Source organism: Pseudonaja textilis, chromosome 3 (assembly GCF_049901715.1).
Source record: "Pseudonaja textilis isolate UNSWEBS1 chromosome 3, rPseTex1.2, whole genome shotgun sequence".
NCBI classification, from domain to species: Eukaryota; Metazoa; Chordata; class Lepidosauria; order Squamata; family Elapidae; genus Pseudonaja; species Pseudonaja textilis.
Window position 1 is genome coordinate 138,436,292 of NC_141992.1, and position 16,782 is coordinate 138,453,073.

Genomic DNA, 16,782 nt, shown 5'->3' on the forward strand with positions numbered 1-16,782 from the left:
TCTTTTCCCAGGACTGTACCCATTTCAACTGCCACTAAGGCTCACATATGTTCATACTCCCTTGTGTAAAAATAACTTCCTGAAGATTAAAAAGGTTATAGAGTTCAAGTGATCATCATCTTGTCATATTATATTTCATATGTCTCATTTTTTCCCCCTTATTGTGGTACAATATATCTGTTCCTGGTGTTAAAATTGAAAATTGATTTCTAACTAAATATATACACAAATAGTTTTGAATATATCATTTACCGACAATGCAATGATTTATTATTATTTATTTATTAATAAAATATTAAGTCTGTTAAAGTACAACATTTTTCACAATCTTGAAGATGGTTTTTACAGTTTTGTTGAAGAGGAAAATGGGATCAAACTAGGTAAGTTACTGTAGAGCCAATTTAAGATGAATATTTAAAAGTTTAAACATTGTGATAAAGAACTGAATAGTGTAAAACAGTGCTGAAAAAATGTCACGTATTTTAGTTTGGAAATTTGTATTTCCAATGCTAGTTAAAAAAGAGAGAGAGAGAAACTGATCCTTGTTTCTCTTTTGTGTGGATAATCTTTGCTTCATTTTCCAGTTCAGTGATCCTATGTTAAAATGTTGCATTCTGTGATCCAAAATCTTACACTATAGAAGCATACAGTTGTGGTACTGTTTCTAGTTCCAATATTATTTGCAGCTGAAAAACTCTTATCTTGTTTTGTTTTGCTTGAAATATGGTCAACAGGAAAACAACTAAACTGTTTTCTAAGTTGTCTGAATTCAGCTAGGGAAGTAGGGAAAAAGAAATACAAAGATTAAACTTGTTCAGCTATAGCAAGAATCTAAAACAGAGGTGCTTTGAAAAAAAAGTGGTATAGAAGTAGAAGGAGCTGTCCATGGTTCTACCTGTATATGACCGGGCAGACCTTCATGGACTAAATTAGCTGTGAGTTAAGATTTTTGTTAGCATAAGAAAAACATGGGGCAAAAGGGATGGTAGCAAAAAAAAAAAAAAAAGACTCAAGTACTCTAAATATTAATATTTCTATTTCAAAATGATATTCCAATGGCCCTTGCTTAGCAACTGTTCATTCAAGGACCATTCAAATTTATGATGGCACTGAAGAGCAACACTTGAAAAGCATCTCAAAGTTCCATCCCTGGAAGCATCTCTGCAGTCATGTGGTTTGGGTAATAGCAATGCCACTTAGACTTATATACCGCTTTACAGTGCTCTCCAGCCCTCTCTAAGCGGTTTACGGAGTAAGCATATTTCTCCCACCAATCTGGGTCCTCATTTTACCACCGCAGAAGGATGGAAGGCTGAGTCAACTTTGAGCCTTGTGGGATTTGAACTGCCAAAATTGAAGGCAGCTGGCAGTCAGCAGAAGTAGCCTGCAGTGCTGCACTCTAACCACTGCATCACCATGATCATGATTTTACCAGCAACCCACAGTCCGGGAGCCACAAACTTTGGAAATGCATATCAGAATTTATTTTACGCATTGAAACAATCTAAATCAATGCCAAAAAGTTTGCTCAAATCAGATTTTTAAATAAGGATAGGAAAAAGTGTGTAGAAGCGACAGAAATACTACATTTGTGTAATTCAACATTAATAAACTGATTAAGAGTTAGTTCTAAGGAACTGATTCCTCAACAAATCAAGCAAATTAATTGCTGAAGCTTCTTTTAAAAATAAGAAGTCATCTGTATGTCACTGGTTACCCTTCTGCTTTTGGTAATGTTTAACCCTCAGAATATAACCTTCTATTTTAACATCTACGTTACACTTTATTTTACTTCTATTTGATGTATTTAGTAAAAGCCTTGTATATAATATAATTTTTCACATTTAGAATAGGGCACATTTAGAACAATTATAAATACCTTACATATATTTTAATTGTTTTCTGATTACCAAATATCAAAGTAGCCACGTTTGTCGTGGTTACAGCTTTTTTCTTTCTTGGAAACAGAATCAATGGGCTTTACCCTTGCAAATTTTTGCATGCAATTGGCCTTTTTTAAATGCCTTGCTTTGATTATTGTATCATATGATAGTAGGGGAAAAATACTGATAGAATACCTCTGAATGCCAAATTCATGCCTTTGGGCTGTAGGCTTTTTGTCCAAGTGATGCAGTTTTCATGAACAATTCGAGGGTAGAATGGACGGTTGCTCTAACACAAGGCTTTCTGAATTTCAGGTCGGGACTCACGAGTTACCATTTGTCTACTTAGCCTAATTTATTTATGTGGGCTGCCTCTACCTCATAAAAGACAGGGGTCTTTTTAAAATGATCTGCTATTTTACTGGAGATGCCAAGGGTTAAATGTTAGATTTTCTATACACAAAAAGCCTTAAAATGCATGGCTGCTTCTTAAATGCTATAAGCAAGAAATCTAAAAACTGTTCTTGGGGATATGAGTGGTATTTCAGTAGTCATTAAAGGTAAATTAAGTGCATATCAAGTTTTACCTTAATTAATTACAGCTGGAAGGGAGCAAATCTTATTTGGAAAATAGCATGGAATGCAATCAGGAACATCCAATGGTTTTTTAAAATGTGTTCTAGTTGCATATAGATATGTTCTGATGAAGCTAGGCTGGGAAGAATTAAAGCTTCCCACTATGTAGGATACACCAAGTAAGATTATCTCCTTAGTCTTTTTAATTATTGGGAAAAAAAAACATTATATATAGTTGGAAATGTTTATTAAGAGAAAATCAAGTTTGGTTCTTAATGTGGCAGGATTATGTACTACAAAGAAAAAAGCAGATTTTGCTGTAATTGTCTGCAGTTACAGGTAGTCCTCGCTTACTGACCACAATTGGAGCCAGCAATTCTGTTGCTAAGCACCCTTGTTATTATGTGAAAAATTATGTGAATGCATTGGGCTTATGATGTCACTTCTGCTTTCGTAGTTAAGCAAATGAGTCAACCAGTCAGCTAATAAATTTCCTTATGAACAACTGACCAACAGGACATTATATATGTTTCCATGAACTCCATTTTTGTGTCTAAGAGTCACAGGTGTCCCCAGTCCAAGTTTTGCTTTCCTATATTATCATGAAATAATAAATCTGTGTGTCCCAAAATGGTGTTTCAAGTGACTGAATATTTTACACAAATTATCTCAGGAACATTAAATTTTACAAATTATTTTTATACCATCATTTCACATCTTCCAGATGTCATTACCAATTATGTTTTTTCCCATACTCCTAGAAATTTAAATTGTCTTTCATGTACACATTGAATTATTACTTGATATTTTGTCTCTGTATCTTGCATCTTCTATTACACGTCTAGTCTTTTCTCTTCAAAGCCTACTACACTCTTTCAAAGCCTTTCCTATGCTTTTCTTCATTCTCATTTCAAATTTGCTTTTCCTGTATCAAATAGTGCTTTTTTTTTAATTTTTAAAGAAATTCTTATAATTTGTAGTAATGGCGAATATCTGAAGTTCAAGTGTAAAATGTGAGTGAAGGTTCATTCTCCAAGCTTGTGGGTTGGTTTCTGAACATTTCATTACCAGGCTCGGTAACATCCCAAATCCTTAATGTCTACCCATGCTGACATCAAACAGTACCAGTTCGATTGGAGCAATGCCAAAATCATCAGCCATGCTACCACGCACCATGTAATGACCCAGGGTGGGATACAAAATAAACACAGTCACAAGAACAAGTGAAGCCCCTTTTATTCCTTCACTTTGCTTCAAAGCTCCAAATATCCTTGACTGGACACAAAAGAACTCCCCCACAAGCAGTTACAAAAAGGAGGAAATGCCGTTTAAACTAAAAATGCCTATAAATTATAAAGAGTAAAAACAAAACAAACCACACTGAAGCATTTAAGGGAACTAGGCAATATAAGGGCTTAAAGACGTCCACAGATATCAGAACACACCCTGGGAAGAACGCCAAACTCAGAGAGGAACGACAGAGATATTTCCACGCTTTGTTTTCAGCACTGGTCCATACCATGTCCGTCCTTTTAACCAGTTCTCACAGCTGCAGCCCATGAAGAGGATCAAGGCCCTTTCCTCCCCCATAGACCATGCCATTCACACCTCTCCCTTATCCTCTCCTCCCTGCATGCCCTAGGATGGAGAGGGGATGGGCCTGAGTCTTCCTATGACTGCCCAGCCAGCCTCTGCCCTTCCCCAGCCTCCTCCACAACCTCCACTCCCTATCGGCTATTCCTCCTCTCCCTCGGAGTCAGTCTCCAACAGGGGCATGACACACCACGCTTGTGAGTTCATTGAAACCTGGCACTCCACAAGTAATTCCATCAGCAGACATTGACCTACAATCAGCCTACAAACCCCTCAGAATCCAAATCAACTGCACAGCCAACCAGATAACAGTTAACAGATAATCAGAGTTGGAAGGACCTTGTAGGTCATCCAGTCCAACCCCCTGCCCAAGCAGGAGACCCTAAACCATTTCTGACAGATGGGAATCCAATCTCTTCTTAAAAGTCTCAAATGATGACGCTCCCACAACTTCTGAGGGCAAGCTGTTCCATTGGTTGATTGTTCTCACAGTCAGAAAGTTTCTCCTTATTTCCAGGTTATAAATCTCTCCTTGTTCAGTTTCCATCCATTATTCCTTGTCTGGCCTACAGGCGCTTTAGAAAATAACTTGACCCCCTCTATTCTGTGGCAGCCCATCAAATATTGGAAGACTGCTTTCATATCTCCCCTGGTCCTTCTCCTTACTAGACTAACCATGCCCAGTTCCTGCAACCGTTCATCATATGTTTTAGTCTCCAGTCCCCTAATCATACTGGTTGTTCTTCTCTGTAACTTTTACTAGAGTCTCAACATTTTTTTATACTGTGGTGACCAAAACTGGATGCAGTACTCTAGGTGTGGTCTTACTAAGGCTTTATAGAATGGTATTAGTACCTCACTTAATCTCGAGTGTATCCCTCTGGTGATGCAACATAGGATTGCATTAGCTTTTTTGGCTGCTACTACACACTGCTGGCTCCTTTTTACCTGGTTGTCCACTAAGAGTCCAAGATCTGTCTCACAGTTATTGCTATTAAACCAGACACAGCACTGACCCTCAACCAATCCATGTAACCCCACCACCACCACCAGCAGTTCACCTCCCAATGACCCTGAGCTGATGTAACCTCCCTATCACAGGACCTATCACAAGATTGTCACTGATGATTCACACCTGGCCCATCACAAGACCCTCACTTGACACACCCACACCTGAAGCCCTTATGAACAGAAGAACCACTGATACCTCCTAAACTCTGCTAGCCTGGTAATGAAATGTTCAGAAACCAACCCACAGGCTCTTCACCTTTAAATTCTCATAGTCTTTCTAATTATAATCACATTGATATTTGTAAATTTCCATTAGAGGAAAAAATACATAACTTCGTGATCTTCAGTCTAGATCAAAATGGCTACTATTTGCATCTATTCGGGCAATGCCCAACTTCTTCCCTTTGGCATTTTTTCTCATGTTGATACACCAAATTACAGTACTCTGTATTTGTCCCTTTTCTATCGAACTGCTATCTAACATGTCCTCCCTCCCCTGCAAAGCATCTTATAGAAATCAACAAAAGCAATGCTATGTGTGTGTTTGTGTGTATGCATGCATCCAAACCAGCGGTGATTCGTGGTGTCTGCTTAGTCCAGTCCCAGTAAGTTTCTTGGTGAGATTGCAGAGGTAGCTTGCCATTGTCTGTTTCAGGGAGTGATCTGTCCAAAGCCCCCCAGTTGGTGTTTTTAAGACAGGACTAAAATTCCCAATGGCTCTTGAAAACAATACTAATTCCCAGAAAACCAGCTGACTGCCTAACGTAATAGAAATAGGATAAGCTGTGCTATTTATTATGCAGTTCATGTATTATACTTTGGAAGGGATAGGAGGTTTCCCATGGAAGGGACTATTTATTATTCTACAATTGAATATCTCAATTCTCCTGACATTTTGCAAGGCTCTTCACAATGATGCTATAAGATCCAGCAGTGAAAGTTAAAGCACTTAGAAATATAAATCACCAAGCTAAGTAATCATGTAACTTAGCAAAAAAAAGGGGGGGGGGGAATGACACAAATGGAAATTTTGGGGTGGCATGGGAGCAAAAAGGGGACAGGGCCTGCACTACTCTTTGGTTGCATCACTGCTATCTGGAGAAGGGATGAGCAGAAGCCATAATGATAGAAATGTTATCGTACAGGAGGTTTTGACAAGCGGAGGGTCATCTCTGTTCATCTATATGCCACTAGCCTTGATGGCTATAGATAACCGCTGATATCAGAGGCAGAGTGCTGCTTGAGAGCAGTTGCTTGGAAACAGGAGCAGGAAGCTGCAGTTGTACTCATGACCTGCTTGTTAGCTTCCTACAAGCATCTGGTCAACCTTCAGGGGAACAGAAGCTGGGCTAGGTGAGAGTTAAGTTGGACCAATCAAGCTGGTCTTACATTTTATGACACTGAAAAGGATTTGAGCTGTAGTGTGTTGGTGCATGAATAACTCTGTACCAAAGCAGAAGAGCTTTCCAGCATTAATTTAATACCAAGGAACTTTTCCTCAAATGTTTACCACACTGTGAAAAAGCACAGGTTCCAGAAAATGCCAGTGAAAATATAGCCATAACTGAGAATGAACCAAGGAGCCCTATTTGTGCATGGAAAAAGAAAAAAACCAGAAAGATCCTAAAGTATCTGCTAATGACAAGCCCTCGCGTGCTCCATAAACAACGAATCTTCCAGGACCCATAAAAAGGAAAAACAATATACTGTGGAGAGTGTTTTCCTTTGTGCAACTATTGTGCTCCGCTTTTCTGTATAAATGTTATTAAGAAGACTCATGGGAAAATCTAGCAACCTCCTGATGGTGGGAACAAGCAAGGATAGCTTTTGCAGACAGGTCATAGAAAAAGCTTACAAAAGCCTTTGTGATGGTACCGATACCCTCCACTCTGCTTCCAGATTTGATTTAGCATGCAAGGCTGAGTTGCCCAATTGAAAAAAAAAATCTTTTCAGTGTTAAGGAGTTAAGAGTACAGATGTTGCAATCTTCCTATATGGAGCCTCAACAGTTGTGTTTTGATATTTCTTCACCTAATTGTGGTTGTGGGGTATTATTATGATTGGTCACACAGTCAGGCAGATGTTTAGATTGGATTTGGCATTTTCGTCCACTTATGGGGTCCTGCCCAAAGATCTGGATGGACAAATATGTTTGATGGTGTTAAAAGGTATGGTCCTAGGATGTAAGCTGTTCAAAATAAAGTTGCCTTTTGCAATTGACTGATGGGGATTTTTGTCAATACTGTTCAAGGGGTGCTCCAGTTGGTTTGGGATTGCATCCAAGGTCCCTATTAGTATTGTACTCTCTTCGCTTGCTTTTGCCATAGTTGTTCTATTTCTATTTGTAGGTATTTTGTTAACTTCTTCAATTCTTTCTATTGTCTCCAGCTACTGCCACATCCAATATCCATACCTTTTTTTTAAAATAAAGTTTTATTGAGTTTTAACAAAACAAATGAAACATCTTATTTGAGTACAACATCCTTCCGGGTTATCACATTTCCATACAGACACAATTTCATATGTATATTCATCTTATGTATTCAACTTCATATCTTATTACTCTGTTTCCAACTTCTCACTATTTCTCCCGTTACTTCTCTTAATTTTCTTTTATGGTTATCTCATTTTCTTCTTATTCAATTGTATTTCTTTTACCTAAATTTCTATCTTTTTATTCATTGTACTTATACTTTCATCTGTCTTGTTTACAATTTCGTATGTTCTCTTCCAACATACTTAAGAAGCAAAATTCCCCCTATGATTGCCAATCGAAGTGCAACACCTTTAAATCTTATTGTTATTATCATATGAAATCTCATTAAACATTGAATTTGTGCATTCTAAAATTATAACATTCAAATTTCTAATATCTATTTTATATCATGTGGATCTCATCATTCAGACTCTGCTTGGTACTTCCCCTTGAAAATGTAAAAAGAAAAATTCTAAAAACATAGCACAAACAATATTTTATATATATATTTGTTTTCTGATGTTCTCGTGGGTATTTGTATGTGGATCTTTGGTTATTCGGGTTTTCTCCCATGTAAGATAGGAAGTATCTAGGCAACATTTCGATGAAGTCTCATTCATCATCTTCAGGGTTGTGTCTTCGGCTCTGTGCTTCTCAGAGTAACTCTGAGAAGTTACTCTGAGAAGTTACTCTGAGAAGCACAGAGCCGAAGACACAAGCCTGAAGATGATGAATGAGACTTCATCGAAACGTTGCCTAGATACTTCCAATCTTACGCGGGAGAAAACCCGAATAACCAAAGATCTATATATCTATATCTATATCTATATCTATGGTATTCAGCTTTGCTCAGGTATTTTCCCATGTCATTGTAGTTGTGCTTTTAAAGTTGTAGCAACATTTCGGCAGAATCTCATCTGCCATCATCAGGCTTCTGTATTGTGTTCGTCTGTGAGTCAGACTTTTACAGTTGTTTCAGTTTTAAATTTGGGGCTAGCCTACTGCTGTGCCAGAATGGTTTTTTCTTCATCCTGATTGGTTGGGAGTTTTGGTCTGTGTTTATTGGTCTTGGAGTACCTTGCTTAGATGTTCTCTGTTGTTTAGCCCAGTCTGTCCTGCTCTCCTCTTTGTCTTCCTCCTGCACAATCTTATCCAGTTGGGTTCTTCTTTGAGATGGCCATTTCTGACCACCGCTGCAACTGCCTTTGCGGAAGGGAGTTTAGACCAGCCAAGGAGGAGAGATGCAGCTCCCCTCCACTCGGCTAGCAATCTCCCCCCTCTTCACCAACTCTACGGGGTGGCTCCAGCGGCAAGCACAGATCAAAAACCCGCATGATCACGCATTTCGGACTGTCGCTGAAGAGACCCAAACCGGAAGTCCACCATTATCCATACATTTTGTCTTTCTCATCAATATCTGGGATGTTATGTGGCAGGTGTTTGAATTCTAAAGACCCAACACACTTTAGTTTCTTCATTTTCTATTATTTTTTCTATTAAGGATGGGGATTTGAACATCTCATAGAAAGGGAGAGTCCTGTTCTCATTAGCATATTGGTGAATATCTGTAGCTCAAGTGTAGGATGAAGGTGGAGGTTCATTCTCTGAGCTTGTGGTATGTTGATTTCCAAATGTTTTGTTACCAGGCTAGGACACATTTTCAGCTGAGTTTAGGGAATGTCATTGTTGGTGTTCTTCTGCTTGTAAGGTGTGGTCAGTAGGTTTTGTGATGAGAGAATCATGTCAGCTGAAGGTCTTGTGATGAGTCTAGTGATGAGTCAGGTGTGGGTCACATCAGGTGAGGGTTATGTGATTGGGAGGTCATGTCCGGTGAGGTGAAGTGCTCCCTTTTTTCTTGGACCAAAATGTATACACAGAAACATACAGATTCTTTTAAAGCATTCCTTAACAGAGATCTTTCCAACTTAAATTCACCTGAAGCCAGATGCTAACATTTCCCATCTGGGAATTCTCCAGATAGTCTTCAACTCCCAGAAGTCTTTATCCAGCCTGACCATATCTGAGGATTCTGGTTGGGGGAACACACATATCTGAAGGGTACACCATTGTGGAAGATTTCCCCGGGCTTTTATTTGGAAGCAATGGCAACTACATCTAAATGCTTTCATCATGTGTTGAAAACAGCACCATGGTGACATTTTGTAAGTTTTGTCCCTTTTTTTGGAATGACTGTGAAAACACATAAAAAAGGGACGACTCTTGAAGCACAAACCGGCTTCATTCATTCTGATCTTCATTGCTGTATCCTGCATATGCAGCCATTTGAAATCCCTTTTTCCAGTGAGTATCTACTAATTATGCTTATTCATTAAAGAGAGAAAGGCATTATACCTGCATTCTGTATATCTTGTTGCCATATGATTGGTTCTGGAGTGAAGGAATGTCATCTGCTTTCTCTTCAATCTATTATGTTTTGCAGGGCAGTTTTCTGCCATCCAGGTTTCATCCTGTGTGCCAAGTCAGCAATCACCAATGATCTCAGCTATCATGAGTGAATTTGACTGGGACTCTATGAGGCTTTGATGATAGGGATGAAAGGAACTACATGGAAGAGTAGAAAAACAGGGGAACCAAAGACAAACTTGACTTTTGGATTTTCTGAAGTTTTTGTAATTTACATATTCATTTTAACTGAATGTTTAAAACATACAAATGAGTGAATTAGTATCTATGCAGATTCTCAGCCATCCAGGTCATGGTTGTCCCCAAAATGCTTTTTTCCAAATAGCAACTGAACTTTGTTGGGTTTTTTTCCTTTGAAAATGTTTTGCTTCTCATCCAAGAAGTTTCTTCAGTTCAGCTTAGTTCAGAACTGAAGAAGCTTCTTGGATGAGAAATCAAACATTTTCAAAGAAAAACAACAACAACCAAGCAACTCGAATGTCTATGGAGATTTTCAGTCGTCCATGTTATGGTTTTTGTTAGGAATATAAGTCACCTAACAGGTATTTGGGTTAGAAATATATAAACCAAGATAAACATTTTCGTACTATGTCTTTAAGAGATTGCAAAAACTGCAATTGGGTGTGGTTTTTCAAAGGGCCATAAGATGGAGCCAGAAACCTGGATTGTTTTAGTCTTAGTCTCAGAAGAGAGTGTGTCTAAGTGAGTATCTCTATTTCCTTCTGTTCGAAAATATTGCCTTTCCTCCATTTCTTCTAATTGATTGATATTACTGGATTTAATGTAAGTCTGTTACTGAACTGTTTTTTGACACTGGACTTTGATATTTGGATTATCCCTGGATTGAAAAACTGACTGATTTACCTGTGAATGACTTTGGATTGCTTATTTTGGACTTTGCTTAAACCTTTCTTGAAGTAAAAACCTACATTTACTGTACAGTGTATCTGTGTACTGTGTGTGTATTATTCAAACACTTCTCTCAAATACATCTCCCTGTATGCGCTCATTCTCCTAATGGGGAATTACCTCAACAGTTTTCCCAAAGGTGCTTTCTTCAGGAGGCAACTAGACTTTCTTGTTTTTCTTTGAAAACATTTACTTCTCATCCAAGAAGCTCTTCTGCTCTGACTGGATGGTGGGGAACACAGATAAACCTCCAAGTGGCATCAATGACTCTCTAAAAGAATGAAAATGATCAGCTATCTGCAAGGAACATAATTCTTTCCATTCCCCACCATCCAGCCAGAGCTGAAGAAGCTTCTTGAACGAGAAGTGAAACATCTTCAAAGAAAAACAAGGAAGTCCAGTTGCCTCTGAAAAAAACCACTTTTGGGATAACCAAGGATGTCAGTTGCCTTTTGGAAAAGTGCCTTTGGTATGAGTAAGTTATTAATAACAAACAATATGCTATATCAAACAAGAAAAGCCAATATAAGAGGAATGAGATGCTTACATAAAGAAATGAAACAGAAAAAAACAAAACAAAACACTGAACAAAAAAAAAAGGTTATCTCCCAAAGAAGAAAAAAATAATCCAGTAATTAAAAAAACAATTTTTGAAGTTTACACTTTATCACATGTTACTAGTAAAACTAGTGCTTGTTCATAGAAAAATAATAGAGGCCCAAGGAGCAAAGATAAAGTTTTATCCATAACCGGATACTTACAACTGCTCCATATGCAGTAGATTGGCTGAGTGTTGTTCACACAAGGCTGTTATTTTGAACAAACATAGCTTTAGCATCTTCACCTTCCCACTCTCAAGCCTTCAATTAAAGGTCAAGGTGTCACATCATGAACAATGGTTCTCTTGGGCATCTCAGAAGTGTATTTCTCAGATGAGAAGCAGCCTGGAAGGTTACAGAAGGATGGAGAGAGGAGCGTGAGAGAAAGCATCCTCTCTACATCTGACAGTGGGAAGTGAACTAAAAATACCAACCTGACTGAAATTTATCCAAAGGTAAAAAAAACCTGTGTTTGGTGGTTTTTAAAATTGGATTTTGGGGGGTAGGGTTGATTTTTTTTTTAAAGAATATTAGCCACTCGGAGTCGTGCAGTTGTATAAATTTAAATAATATATAAACAAACCAAGAATCTTTTTACACAGGAAAATTAAACTTTCAAGAACCTGGAAAAATTTCTTGGCAGTATACTCGTCACTGCAAATGAGGAAGCAGAAAATAAAGAAGATTTGGGTGGAGCGCCTTGTTTCCTTATCAAATACATGTAAAAGCATTGCTAGAGCTTATTTGCTTTTTAGCAACTATTGCATCTTCCTTCCTTCCTTCCTTCCTTCCTTCCTTCCTTCCTTCCTTCCTTCCTTCCTTCCATCCATCCATCCTTGGTGAACCATGGTGGTGCAGTGGTTAGAAAGCAGTATTGCACACTAATTCTGCGGACTGCCAGAAGTTTGATTCTCACTGGCTCAAGGTTGACTCAGCCTTCCATCCTTCCAAGATTAGTAAAATAAGGAGCCTGTTGGGGGCCAATATGCTGACTCTGTAATGTAAACCACTTAGAGAGAGCTGACAAGCACCATGAAATGGTATGTAAGTCTAAGGGCTATCTTTCCTTTCCTTTCCTTTCCTTTCCTTTCCTTTCCTTTCCTTTCCTTTCCTTTCCTTTCACTTCACTTCACTTCACTTCACTTCACTTCACTTCAATACCACGAAGAACAACAGAAAAAACAAGATTCTGAAACAATCTAAATTGTATTGTAGGAAATATACAATATACAAAAAACTGTATTAAAATACCAGCAAAAAAGTGACCAATGATGCAAAATAGCTTGTTCCTTTCTTCCTTAACTGGAAAGAACAAATAATAATTAACAATTGGCAACCCTCATTTTAAGATGCCTGGGCGTTAGTGTGTTCCAAACTGTGCCTGCTTATCAATTTCATGCACAAGTTTTTCTTTTATTCTCTTCTTTTCCTGACAAATTTTATTCTGTTTCCATAATTGTTAGCGTTGTTTATCTTAGTTGTAATTATTTTTATAAGGTTGTGTCTTTTTAAAGGACTGTACATAAAAATACAAGAAATAATTAGGTGAGCTAAGATTTTATAGTTTAACAATATAAAGTGTAACACATTGCAACAGCAAAGAGAGGAGAGAGAAAAATTAAAGTGCACGAATCTATAACAACTAGTTTTGAAAGGGCTCAGTGTGAAACCAACCAGAAAATAATTATTCTTCTACAATAAATACACAGTCCTAAAATCAAGTCTATAGCACTATGAAAAAACTATAAATAAAAGCGACGCCCCCAAAAGCATTGGAGGCAAAGTATTTATGTGGCTATAAAATGGCAAATTTGTTTTCTTTATATTAAGTGCAACTTTGATTCTTTATATTAAGTGCAACTTTGATTGAATCTGTAGAATTAAACTCTAATGTTATTATAAACTAGAACTGGAATTTTTCTTTTTGCCTGGCACCAAATCAAGCAAGAAATGAGTGTGAGTCACCAAGTCTGAAGATGTGATTTGCCTTTATATGGCTTAGTTAGGGTTACTTTGGATACGCTGGAAAATAAAAGTATTCCTTACATAAAGAAGCAAAAATGCTCCCTCTTTAAATAAGCACAAAGAATTAAGCTCGTTTGCCAGAGATGGCTGTGTGTGTATATATCTTTCTACAAGTGCAAACAGATTATTATGTTGAGTGCATATTCTGTTGAGATTAACATGTCAGATTAGGACATCCGCCCCTGTGAGGTCATACTATCTCTTTTTGATGAATTGTAGCCTACAGTTACTTAGTGCAAGGAAATGTTCTTTTCTTCACTTTCTTTTTCTGTTTAGCCTGCAGTCAATTGTTCATGACCCAAGGGGGATCATGAAAAGATAAACCCTCTGCAGGTTTATTCAAAAGGGGTGGGTGGATGGACAATGCAGATATGGTAGGATATGTGTACATATCGAGGACTTTTAAAATGTAACTACAGACATGTGGAATGGAGGGAGAATTACTATCAGAAACTCTGCATTGTAGAGGGCATTGTGGTATTCCTCTTTCCACATCACTGGAATTCTTACATGGCTAAAAAGTTAAGAGGGCAAAAATCCCATTGATTCTAATCAGATTGTCTTTCCTGAGCTATTCCTGAGGAGGATGTGATTTAGATACTGATCACATTGGGAAATAAACACATATGTTCCCCTTTTTCACACATGGGGATAATTTCTGATAATATCTCAACAGCTCTGATGGGACTATAAATGGCATAGTTGTGTACTGAGAATGTATATAATTTCTTTGAGACCAAGGATTCAATGGCCCTGTCCTGTGCAAGTGAGGAAGCTGTAACAGATCACTCAAACCTTGTGTAGTTTGAGGTCACTGAAGAACCCAAGGTTATGGTCTCCATTTTATTAGGAAAATTAAGGTTTATTCTGTTTTCTGGGCATTCCTGGTTGGAGATGATTTTCTGGAAAATGAAAGAGCGTTACAAGAATTAATTGCTTGTTTATAACTGCACGCATGGGCAGTATTTTTTCATCACCAAGACGATTGACCATCAGAAATGGAAACCTTTTGATACTAAGAATAATTAGACACAGAGATGATATAGATGAGCTAGACACTGGAAACCATGACACCAATTTAGCAGTCATGACAAATCTGGTAGTTTTCATCTATATATAAAAGTCCATGTTATTGAATGTTGCGATATCACCCAATGATCCAATGATACCATACCTGCCAGGTAACATGTGTAAAGCTATGATTGGTCAACATAGTGAGGCAGGTAACAAAACAACCAACAACATGTGTAAAGCTATGATTGGTCAACATAGGTATTACCTTATATGGTCAGTATGCCTTATATGGTCAGTTTCCTTATATGGTCAAATATGCAAATACATAGCCTTATATGGTCAAATGTACCCAAAAGGAATGTTTCCTCATACACCCTAAACCCCACCCCTAAACTTGCACAATAAAAGAGAGGGGCAAAGTTTGCTCTGGGCTTCCTCTCCCAAGAACATGCCTTTGTGTCCTTGTCTTCATTGCCTCTGCGAGAGAAGCCCGTCCGGGCAGTCGGTCCGGGCGTGGGCTACCAGCTGACTCCTCATCCCTGCAGTGGGACCAGCAACTCATCAACTGGTGACCCCGACGTGATCGCTTTCACGTCCCCTTCACAACGTGCTCCTTTTCTAGGGAGGCGTCGCCTGACTCCTGTACTACGCCACCGGGCAACGGTAAAGCGCATTCGTAAGTATGGGCTCCCACTTTCCAAAGTTCTGTCCAAGCATGTGGATGAACTTCATTTTTTAGTCAGGAAGGCCAATGCTCTGCAAAGAACTAATGGCATGACAGTCTTTCCTCTTTCAAGGAAAGCTATAATATCTTTCCTCCTATATCTTCAAAAACATTGCCCAGCTTACTCCGAGGATGGCACTCTTAAACGGTCCACATGGGAGAAAATTGGGAAATGGATCCATCAACCTCCTCGGGCAGCGCCACATATTCTCTGTACCTGGAGAGCGCTCATGGCTGCGATTGATATTTTTTATCCTTCTTCTGATTCAACTTTGAATCAACAAGATTCCCTCCCTCCTTCTCCTTTGCCTAATCCCCCCCCTGCTCTTTCGGCAGCTTCTTTGTCTAATCCCCACCTCCTCTTCCAGCAGAAACTTCACCCATCTCCTCTTTGTCTTCAAACACCCCCCGCTCCCCCTCCCTCCTCCCCTTCAACAAAAACCTTACATTCCTCTCATTCCTCTCCCCTTAATCCCCCTCTCCTCTTCCAGCAGAAAGTCCACCCATCTACTCTTTGTCTCCAAACGCCCCCCTCCCCCTCCCTCCTCCCCTTCAACAAAAGCCTTACATTCCTCGCATTCCTCTCCCCCTCTTCCCCCCTCCCCTCCCTACAGCCTTTCAGCCTCAAAATCTTCCCTTACAAAACCTGACTCCTTCCCCTCTAATACCCCTCCCCTTGCTTTGTAATACCTTTCAGGAAGCCTTGATTCAAGGAAAATAGATCCAGAGGACCTCTCTTGTTTTCCTAAGGTCCTCCAAGCCCCGGCAAGTGGTGGAAATGCAAATCCTGCTCCTCAATCTCTGCTTTTAACATCTTCCCAACTTGCGCCCGCTCCACACAAACAGCTTTTCCTGTTCTGCTTTCAACTTCTATCATCCCAAACTCCTCTTTGATCATGGAAGGGGTGGTCGCTGCCCCCTTTCTTTATGACTCATCCACTCTTAATTGCCTCTCTCTCAGAGGTGAAAGATCTTTTCATTTCCTGTTAACACTACAGTAGCCACTCTTGTTATTGCAACCCTTTCCCCTCTATTCCATGCCCTCAAGGGCTTGATCGCATCATCCCCAACTGTCTGCTATCTTTGGCTATCTTGCCCACAGCTATTCTCTTCCAAACAGCCCCCAAAACAAAGAAGCTGTGCATCATCGAATGGCTTCACCTCCCTCACACTCCTAGCCATCACAGTTTTCACTGATGGCTCTAAAACAATTAAGATGCCTCAACCTTCCCCTCTATTAGCAGGGGAAAGTCATAGTTATTTTCATCAAAACAAAAAGGCTCTGGTTAAACAATTTGGCATTTCTCTGCAGTTTGCAAGCAAAAATGCTTCCTCAAGGGATTAATCCCAGGGGCATAGAGGCTTGTGAGACATGGCAAATGGATGTCACTCAATTCTCACCTTTTGCCCTTTGGAAATACCTTCACGTGTCTATTGACACCTATTCAGGGTTCATCATAGCCACCCTCAAAGGGGAGAAACGTCAAAGCACGTTATCAATCATTGTATTCGGACCTTCGTAGTACTGGGACTGCCAAAAATCTAAAA